The 11,220-nt window shown below is 35.1% G+C and overlaps 1 long non-coding RNA gene across 1 annotated transcript in view; it reads left to right on the forward strand.

Annotated features, from left to right (window-relative positions):
- Positions 1-9,976: 9,976 nt before the first annotated feature.
- Positions 9,977-11,220, forward strand: part of LOC108759245 (uncharacterized) — a 16,866-nt gene continuing 15,622 nt past the window's right edge. The window contains exon 1 of the long non-coding RNA XR_001939995.1: positions 9,977-9,989. This is a non-coding gene — a long non-coding RNA (uncharacterized LOC108759245). The remainder of the gene's footprint in view (positions 9,990-11,220) is intronic.

Here is an 11,220-nt window from a genome sequence, read left to right on the forward strand (position 1 = left end):
ATCAGAGTTATGAATGAGTATCGACTCTCGAAAACTGTTGAAGAGTCGCAAAAATCAAGCACCCCACATGTGAGAGGCAAGGGGACTCACAAAAATCAAGCACCTCGAAGGGAACAGAGAACTACCACGTCCACGTCGTTGTTCCTGGGTAGCGCTAAGAGTAGTTCATCAATGACTTTGATGGTCCATAACTCGGACCCCAGTGGGCGGATTGTGGACCACAACCAGTGTTTCGTAAAGGGCTTGAAACCAGCTTTCTCATCCCATGGTGAAAAACTAGGGGTTCCATTTAAAAAAACCATCGTGACCCCTGAATGACCTTCCAAGGATTTTTCAAGGTCAGTATCATACTTCCCCCGTGTAACCCTAAACTTTTCATACGAAACATTTTTCTCTATCCCTACTAGTTTTCGAGATATTTGACAGGATCATTTCAGATGATCCACCCTGTATATTTCCACCATGCCCAAGTCTAGCAACATACTTCCCCCACTCACGGACACTTTACACACATAAACAAACATACCGCATATACGTATAGGCACTAACGCATAGTGGTCTAGAACCGGCCTAGTACCTATACGTACTTCGGTTGCTGGTTTTAATCAATGACTCAGCCTAATATGTCGTCTACAATGGGCAGTAGTAGTAGCGGACTAAGGAGTAGGCATCAGAAGTAGGCTGCAGGATTAGGGTCTCTTTACGTCTGAGTGTCTACAATGACATACGGCCATGCTGTAACGAGTAAAAGAGCGTGCAGTAAAAGCGAGCAGTAAAAGAGCGTTATTCTTTGCATCTATAATTCTGGATTAGCAAAAAATTGGAATTATTGCATTATTTAGGATGTTATGGAGCTAATTCCTAATACTGCAATCGCGCATTATTCGGAACAAGAGGTCTATTATTGGTCGGAGATGGTGGGTACGACCTGTGAACTGGCGTAAACATATGGGTTTCAACCTTAACCTATTTCGCGAATTGATGATAACTGATCACGAAGAATTTTTCCAGTATACTCGGATGTGGCCAGAGCAATTTAAATTTTTGCTTAATTTGGTGCATCCATACTTGGAAAAATACAGCATTCGGAAACCTCTTTCATCTAGGCTTCGTATGGAGCTAACCTTATCATAAGTATATACAAATCAACTCGGCATTTCTTTAAAAGAAGCGTGCACTCTGTTTGGCTTATGTTTCTATATTGACTGTCTGTACTTACTGAAAACCTATGTTTGTTTGCTTCGTATACTTTAACATGCTCCTACTCACTTATCACAATGCTAAGATTTCAATGAGTAGAAGCATGTTGGAGTATGCTATGAATTTAACAAACCGAATGTTTCGTTTTATGTAGGTATCTTGCTAAAGGAGAAAGCATACGGACCAACCATCTAGAATTCAGAGTTGGAAAGTCTACAGTTGGCAAAATAGTACCAGAAGTTTGCCGTGCTATATGGTGTGTTCTACAACCCATTGTGCTTCCTACACTACATGCAGATGACTGGAGAAAAATAAGCGAAGAATACATGCTAAAGTAGCAATTTCCGAACTTTAAAGTTGCTCTGGATGGCAGACACATGGAAATCAAAAAGCCTCCATGCTCTGGATCACAGTATCATAATTACAAGAACTTTTCCTGTATAGCATTATTGGCACTCTGTAATGCAAATCATAAATTTACATGGGTAGATATTGGACAGTTTGGTAAGAAACGGTAGATACTTTTTAAAATAATTTACAAGAAAGAAATTATTAATACTGACGTTGCAATGCAATATTGATGTAATTTATAGGTTACATCAGTGACGATAATGTGTGGAGAAATTCTGAATTTGCTATAGACGTTGTCTCTGGTAACGCTGATATTCTATCAACACCTCTTCCAGGAAGACATGTTCCCTTTCCAAATGTAATTGTAGCTGATGAAGCCTTTCCGCTTAATACATATCTCATACATCCTTATGCAAAACGCAATGAACTGACAGACTAGCAACGTGTTTTGCTCGCCTCTGCATAGAAAATACTTTCGGAATACTATTGTCATGCTGGCATATATTACACAGATATTTATGTTTTTCCGTAAAAAATGCAGAAGACGTTATTAAAGCTCTTGTTCTCCATAATTTTATTATGAGCTCTAATAGTAATAACGAATTTGCCTCGCAGTATTGTCCTCGTGATTGGGTCGATGTTGAGGATGAGAACGGACTAATTCATGACGGTCGATGGAGAACTATTGTCTCTGGTGCATTTTTCCAAGAGTTGGATAGGACTGGAGCCAATCGAAGTGATTCGATATCGGAAGGCGTGCGTAATTACTTGAAAGAGTACTTTGTATCTCCAATTGGAGAAGCTCAGGCACCTTGGCAATACATGAGAGCTTTTCACGGTCAAATAATAAATCTTTCCGCATAGATGAAACAATTGATAAACTTAAGTCTGCATATTTCTGTGACTCTGCTATATTCTTTTTAATATAACTCGTCCAACTCTACAAAAAATACACCACAGGTAACTAGGCTTTTCTAATAAGTAGCGTTAAAGTAGCGTAAGTATAAGTAGCAGTAGCAGTAGTTGATAAGAGCGTTTAAGTAGCGTTTCCTACTCTAATAGAGTTTTCTAGTAATATACTAGAACACAAACGCTCTAACAAAAAAATGTACATCGTGTGTCGCTAAGTAAGTTCGAAAAATGTTTGTCTCCTATTATTTCAATTGTAAGCAATGCACGTGTCGTTTTTAGAATAATTATTAACATTAAGTTTCAAAATATGTACATTTACGATTTATATAAATTTTATTTTCAGTATTGATTAATTATAAAATAAAATTGATTGTGCAGATACGGTCTTGAATACGGAACAAGTAATAATCTATAAATAAGTTTTTCTTGCAAAATGCTGTTAAAATAATTATAATACTAGAGAGAATATCTTTTTAAATAATATTATATATATATTCGGATTACATATACAATTATAATTTCAATAGTTTTAAATCTAATCATTTTCACACAGATACACATTACTTACTGAATGTATAATAAATAAATTACTACCTAATCCTGCAGTTGAATGCTGCACTACTTGTTAAAAGTATAACGTGTATTTAAGGAAAAAACTAATAATTTTGTTTATGACTGACGATTTTGTGGATGCATGACAATAAGAAGATTGAAATAAACGATTAAATTGAACTATTAACTAAATTTTTATTGCCGTCCTTCAAATCAATACGATATTAGCATAATATCTAAACTTAGTCTTTTTTTGTATTAATATCTGTCTTATAATAATAACGAAACTGAACATATAAATGTGCATTTTCATTTACAGTCTTTTATAAAAATCTCATAATACTTATAACTATATATTGAAAATAAAGTAAACGATTAAATTGTAATATTAATCTATTTATTATCATCCTCCATATGAACACAATATTAGCATAATATCACCCAAAAAAAATATTCTGCCGATAAGCGGGGAATTCCTCTTAGTATTTCCTCTAAGCAAAAAATCTTACATTGATCTTACATTAATCAGGTGCGTGTATTTATAACACGTAATCATCTATAAAAATGAGGACGCACGAGCTATGATCAAAAATAAATTCTTCTATAAAAAATTCTATTATATAATAATAGCTCAAATAGCCTTTTAAAATAAGAGGATATACAAAAACTACCGACACGCTTATTTGTTAGAAGAAGTTTGTCATTTACGTGGTACCGTAGTACGCGTGCATGTCAGTACATGTAATACGTCGTCTACAATGGGCAGTAGTAGTAGCAGATTAAGCAGTAAGATGTCGGAGTACGCTGATTTTTCGGTATTATGGGGCGCAGAGTAAGTCCGTAAGCGAAATGGTTGAACAGAAAGCTCCCGCAAGAAACTGGTGCTGTTTTTGCATGCTATAACCTAAATTTCGGGTATGTCGGTCACGGAATTTAACGATAGCTCTGGGCGTGACTTTGAAATAAGGAATAACCGAGAATTAATTGCCGTCGTTCGGTGTAATCGGTTTTTGTATGATAAAAAATGATATGCCGACGCCAATTTGAAAACCGAAGCATGGAGACTAATCGGTGCAAGTCTCACTCACCTACTAGAAGGTTAGTTTATTTCGATTAAGTATTGTGAAATATTGACAAAGTATTACAGTGATTTGATGTTACAATGAATTCCATCATTTACTTGTAGTTGTTCTGAATGCACTCATTAAGTTATAACATTAATTTTATAATATGATCTATTTATCAGGTCCTGCTGCTGAAAAAAACTTTTACACTTCGAGACAACACTTTGGAAAAGAGCGCAGAAAAGCTATTCAGTCTATGCTGTGATCTGGAGCTGGAGCTGGAGCGAATCAGTCCGTATATCAACCAACTTGGGAACTATGCAATGATCTCAGATTCTTGGAGGACATTATTAAACCGAGAAAGTAAATGTGGTCTGGAAAGTTCTATATGACAAATGGTAATAACGTTATTAATGATTGTAATGTGATTACAGAACTATGTATCGAATTATAAATCATGAACTCCTGTAAAGTCTTTTGAAGAAAGTGCAGAAACAATCATTTGGCATTCGCCTTTATTGACACGTAAGGACTTAAAAAATATATAATATCAGATATTTCTATAGTTTAGTAGACAAAATTTTAATCATTCTTTACATCGAAGACTTACTGATATGCATACTAACTAGCAACTTTCTAATTCTATTATAAATTGTTACATCTTCAGATACTGATGAGATTTCACAGATACATCTGAGGGCTCTATTATGGTAGTTCCTACAACATCAGTTCCCAGCAAACATCACTTGGTACTGTTATATAATTTTATTATGATTATTCAGACGTTTCTGTTTTATAACAACAAGACAGCTCTATGGCATAAATGAAATATCCTGATATAAATATGATAATTTTGTTACATGTCTTTGTTATATATTTAGCACATAACATAATTATGTAAATTAAACGTAATTAAGTTACATCCATATACCATTCTATGAATGAGACATAACAAATACAAAATACATTTACATCACTAAGCTATAATAAAAAAAGATGTAAATAATATATGTTTTGGTTACATCTGCAGAAATGTATATTGTAGTCTGTAACAGTTATATCACTAAAGTTATGAGATTGTCTTTTCTAAAAAATTACATCACTACGATGTAACATAATTTCATAAATTATACGTCACTTTTTCAGTGTTTGAGCATATTTCACTATATTTGTTTTTGCACATTGAGAGAAGCGATTTTGTTATATAAACATTATTAAGGGACAACAAATGTCATAAATTGATAAGAAAACGATTGATCAATAAGTACTATTGCAAATTATTTCTCATTGTTCGTTAATATAACAAATAATCAAAATAATCAGTATCGCTAGCAAATAAAGTCAATCTAAAACATATTATAGGTTAGGTTCTATATAGTTTGCTTCTATTATGCTATCAATTAATTATTTTTATGCAATTAAATAATAATATATACGATTGTCGTGTAGATTTTTCCTTTATAGATACAAAAATATAAAGAATAAGTATCCCACACAGCAAAAGAAATCTGTGGAATCTCGTTTATTATTCCGAGAATCTCGGAATAAGAGGATATACAAAATACTAGGCGGCACGCTTATTTGTTAGAAGAAGTTTGTCATTTACGTGATACCGTAGTACGCGTGCATGTCAGTACATGTAATACATTTTTGTAGCATTGAGGAGATTGCAATTCTAAATCCAGTACTTTATGGTTATACAAAATTCCTTTTCTTTGTAGAGTATCCTCTTGAGGTCATATATAAGTGGTCATATATAGGTCATATATAAAATCCTCTGACATTAACACGGAACCGCTAAATGACAGAATATTTGTTTGGGTTATCTAAACTTAGTCTTTTTTTATTTGTAGACTAGGTTTTAACAAAAAATAGTACTTCAATATTGTTTTTTTTTTATAAATATGAGTAATAGTAACTGAAACTGAATTTAGGTGTCGATTCTATAACTCTTAACGACAGTCATTGATGTCGTTGCGCAGATATTATGTATAGTAAAAAAACTGCGCAATGACATCAATGATTCCTGCTAAGAGTTATAGAATCGACCCCATATTTCAGGAACTTTTTACTCCACAAAAAGCTTAACAGAAGACTTTTATATCATTTCTTAATATCTGTGATACAACGAGCACGAAACTGAACATATAAATGTATTTGTTTTCTATAAAAATTTCATATAATAATTGGGGGTGATCCCGATTGATCACGGCTCGATTGGACACCACCAATCACAGCGACCAGTGCTTAGGAGCTCTGTAGTCTCAAGCGCTGTGAGTGGCTTGTGTCCAATTGAGCCGTGTCCAACTGGGTGCCACCCAATAATTGTAACTATATATATCAAAGTATCACAAATATAATAAATTGAACACCTCAGTAAATATCTCAGCGATCTAATAGCGATTGCGACTATGATAGTTAAAACACATTAATGTGCATTGATGCGTATTGAAGCTATCGTACACAAATTGTCATAACGATGCGTATTTGACGTAAATATAAAAACATATTAAAATTGTAAATATGTTCTATTGTGCTGTTAAGTAAAATATTTTTAATTCGATAATTTGCGTTTTATTTTTATCCGAATTAAAACGACGTGTAACCGATTTTATATAAAACAGTACACATCAGTGCTCCCAGGCGAAATTGCTATAAATTAATTGTTTTATTGGTCCACTTACGTTTTACAAAAATCATTGATATTAGGTGTACAATTTTGCTTCCGCCGTTCTTTTTCCGAAATTCGAGGATTTATTGTAAAAAACTGGTTATACATTTATGATTCAAAGTATTGTCCATCGCTGGCCACTACTTTCTCTCACCTTTCGGGCAGCGTACGAATCCCGCGTCGAAAAAATTGGTCATCTTTTGAGGCGATCCACGAATCGATCTAATTTTTTACTTCTTCATAAGACCGGAAGTGCTAATAAGCCAGGCCGTATGCCATTGATCGAAACAAGTGATAGTCAGAGGGAGCAACGTCTGGAGAATACGGCGGGTGGGATAGGACTTCCCATTTCAACGTTTCCAAGTATGTCTTGACCACTTTCGCAACATGGGATCAAGCATTGTCATGCTGCAAAATTACTTTATCGTGTCTCCCGTTGTATTGCGGCCGTTTATCTTTCAATTCTCGATTCAAATGCATCAATTGCGTTCGATACCGATCGCCTGTGAATGTTTCACTCGGTTTTAATAGCTCATAATACACTACGCCGAGCTGGTTCCATCAAATACAGAGCATGACCTTGGAGCCGTGAATATTCAGTTTGACCGTCGACGTGGAAGCATGGCCGGAAACTCCCCATGATTTTCTGCTCTTGGGGTTATCGTAATGAATCCATTTTTCGTCCCTGGTCACAATGCGATGCAGAAATCCCTTCCGTCTTTGCCTTTCAAGCAGTTCACAAGCAAACAAACGCCGTTCAACATCTCTCGGCACCCAATTTCCTTGCTTCTGAATCATTCCTATGGCTTTGAGGCGTTTTGAAATGGCTTGTTGAGTCACTCCCAATGATTGTACCAATTCTCCTTGATTTTGACACGAGTCTTGATCAAGTAATGCCTCCAATTCTGCATCTTCGAAAACCTCTCTTCCACCGCTATGCCGTTCTTCGACGTCAAAATCACCGTTCTTGAAGCGTTGAAACCACTCACGACACGTTCTTTCACTAATAGCGGCCTCACCATAAGTATACGAGAGCATTCGATGAGTCTCAGCCGCAGATTTCTTCATATTGAAGCAGAAAATTAAAACCTCCCGCAAATGGCAAGAATTTGGACCGTAAACTGACATTTTCAATCGAGAATAACTTTATGATGCAGACACAAATCGACTAATGTTTCTATGAGGTTATGTTGACAGATGCCCAAGTTTATTGTATGATGTCTACCGGTATGTAAATATGAAACCGGAAATTTTTAATAGAAAATACACGGTTATTGCATGAAAATGATAAAAAATATTTTATTCGAATTTATTGCCCAGCGCTAGCTATACATTTTTCCCACCTGTTCCACAATTTGTAGATGAGACGCCAATAAAATTGTTGCTCTTTTGAGCCAAACCAGTTATCTAGCCATTTTCGTACATCTTCGTAAGAAGTGAAGCGCTGCTGAGCAAGTGCGTGTCCCATCGATGCAAATAAGTAGTAATTGGATGGAGCCAAGTCCGGTGAGTAAGCCGCATGCGAAAGTATTTCCCAACCAAACGCTTCAATCGTTTCCTTGATCAGTTTTGCTATATGTGATGGTGCATTATCATGAAGCAAAATCACTTTGTGTTACCTTTTTTGATATTCCAGTCGTTTTTCACGCAAAGCTTGATTCAAATTGATCATGTGTTGTCGGTAGCGTTCAGTATTAACGGTTTCGCCAGGTTTTAGCAGCCATAATAGATCACACCTTTCTGATCCCACCAAACACAGAGCATTGTCTTCCGTCCATAGCGATTTGGCCTTGCAGTCGATGTCGATGGTTCGCCTGGAGTTACCCATGATCTTTTACGCTTAGGATTCTCAAAATATATCGATTTTTCATCGCCAGTCACAATTCGATGGAGGATTGACTTTCTTTTGTACCTGGCGAGCAGCACTTCGCAAGTGGTTTTTCGGTTTTCCTACTGTCTTTCATTCAGTTTTGTGGAACCCATTTCCTATCTTCTGGATCTTTTCCTTGGATTTCAAACGTATGGAGACGGCTTCTCGTGTCACATTCAATTGATCCGCGAGTTGTTGAATTTGAGCGTCATCCTCAACAATGCTTGCAATTCGCTGTCTTCAAACTTTTTGGTGGTTTTCCACGTTCTACGTTTCTCACGTCAAAATCGCCACTTTTGGTTTTTAAATCACTCTAAGCACTGTGATTTACCAAGAGCATGCTCATCGTAAGCTTCGACAAGCATTCGATGCGATTCTGCTGCAGTTTTCTTCAAATGGGAACAGAAAATCAATCCTATCCGCAAATCGTAGTTTCCAGGTGCAAAATTCGACATGTTCAACGCTTTTACAAACTATACTGTTGTATGAAATTTGTATTGTTCTGAGTTAAAAATCTTTGTCAGATGTCAGAACAAGGAAATGGCGTCAATGACGAGGTCTGACGGCAACTACATTGACAGCTATGGCCATCTATTGGTAAATTCCGGTTTCATATTTACATATCTGGCATGATCTATTTATTTTAACCACCACTTACCGCTAAAGCCATCTGTAGGAAAACGGCGGAAGCAAAGTTGTACATCTAATATATTGTAATAGACCAATCTGACATTAAAGCTACGCATGTTCAGGTGCTTTACTTAATGCGAGCTCTATGGCACTCAACATAGACTGAATATTAAGAGATATGTTGCGGATCTCTGTTGTACAAGTACTTGGTACTGATGAAGCCACGATTGATTCACCAATCTTTTCGACCAAATCTGACATTTCCTTATTTTGTTCAATTAAGCGCTTATTGAGAATGTCTCCCTCCTGTCGTCTCTTGATTGCAAAAGAATTCAGGTGAAGGCACTTTGCGCTTGGTGTTCATTTTTGATATAGCCTTTTGCATTTGTGCAACTGCATTACATTTAGTATTACTTTGAGACTCACAGATAAGGTGTTGTAGTGGGTAGAGTTGTGGGACGTAATTTTACAGGTGGTGGTGTTGCAGAAAGTGATACTGCACGAAGTGGTGTTGCAAAAAGTGGTATTGCAGGAAGTGATGTTGCGGAAAGTGATATTGCAGGAAGTGGTGTTGCAGAAGGTGGTGTTATAACCCAGCAAACACAAATACATCTCAAACTCGTAACTCATACATAATATTAATTTTTTGGATCGTATCAGTAATGTCAAAAGTTACGTGAATTTGCGGAGAATGCTCTCAAATTTGTCGTTCCATTTTACCTATAGTAGTTATATAACAGTGATATGATTTAAATACGAAATAGCGACAGGATTGACATATAACAATTATATATTGATATGAAATGCGTATATAATATTTGCGCAATGCAAAATTTGTCACTGTGACATTACAAATGGGTGAAATTGTTGTTTATTCGTTACTTATTGATATCGACTCAATTTCTTTGATTTGAAGAAGTTTTTTGGTTATTTCTTGCTATTAGAATTAAAAAAATAAATTATGTAGGTTTGCACTCTTTTTTTAAATAAAAGAAATATATTTTTTACATGTAATAAAAAATTTTCTTAAATAAAAACTATTTTTTTATGTAATAAAAAGATTACGGTTATATCTTAACGAAAAATATAATTTTTTTGTTATTATTTACTTTTTGTTTTTCCAGTTCAATTTATTATTTACTGTTTCGCATACCTATATTTTTGTTTTCTGAACTACAATTAATTATTGAAAAAGCATTACATCGCCGCCAAGATTTGAACCTACAATCCCTATATATATATTATAGAACAGTAGCCTAATACACTTACGCTGGGTTAATCGCACGTTTGTGATCGAGTCATTAGGACTGTTCTTTTTGGCTGAACTTTTGCACCAGTTCATCTTTCTTCCTCTTTTTTCTTCCTGGAAAGAAAAGGAAGAAAGATGAACCGGTGTAAAAGTTCAACCAAAAAGAACAGGCCTATTGCTAACGTTACTTATACCTCCTATTGTAACCATTCCTTACATTAATTTCATGCCTCTGCTGACAGTTTAATATTATTAATATTTGGAGGGGCTACATGGAAAAACGAAATAATACGCTGATATTTATTCACTTATTGTTAGTTAGGAAATTATAATGATCTATCCATATTAAATCCCACGCAGCAATGGAGATCTATGGGATATACTAAAATCATCGCGGATATACGAAATATATCTCAATATCTTTAAAATGTCATCAGTATATTATAATTACTATATCATGAATACACTTCCTGTATAAGATATTCAGGAGATATCTTACCCCTAACAAAGTAAATGTGTACAATATATCTCAGAGACATTCTGAAGACATCTAACAAATAAGATATCTTCCAGTCGTTTCTAAGATGTCTCTTTATATATAAAACTTATAGAATAGTACGTAATTATAATGTACGTATATATATAAGGGCATAATTAAAGAAATTATCTCTTCAGGTGGTATTCATCTTAGAACATATACTACTGGAAGGAGCACAGGCTC

Source organism: Trachymyrmex cornetzi, unplaced genomic scaffold (assembly GCF_001594075.2).
Source record: "Trachymyrmex cornetzi isolate Tcor2-1 unplaced genomic scaffold, Tcor1.1 scaffold175, whole genome shotgun sequence".
In the NCBI taxonomy this organism is placed as follows: domain Eukaryota; kingdom Metazoa; phylum Arthropoda; class Insecta; order Hymenoptera; family Formicidae; genus Trachymyrmex; species Trachymyrmex cornetzi.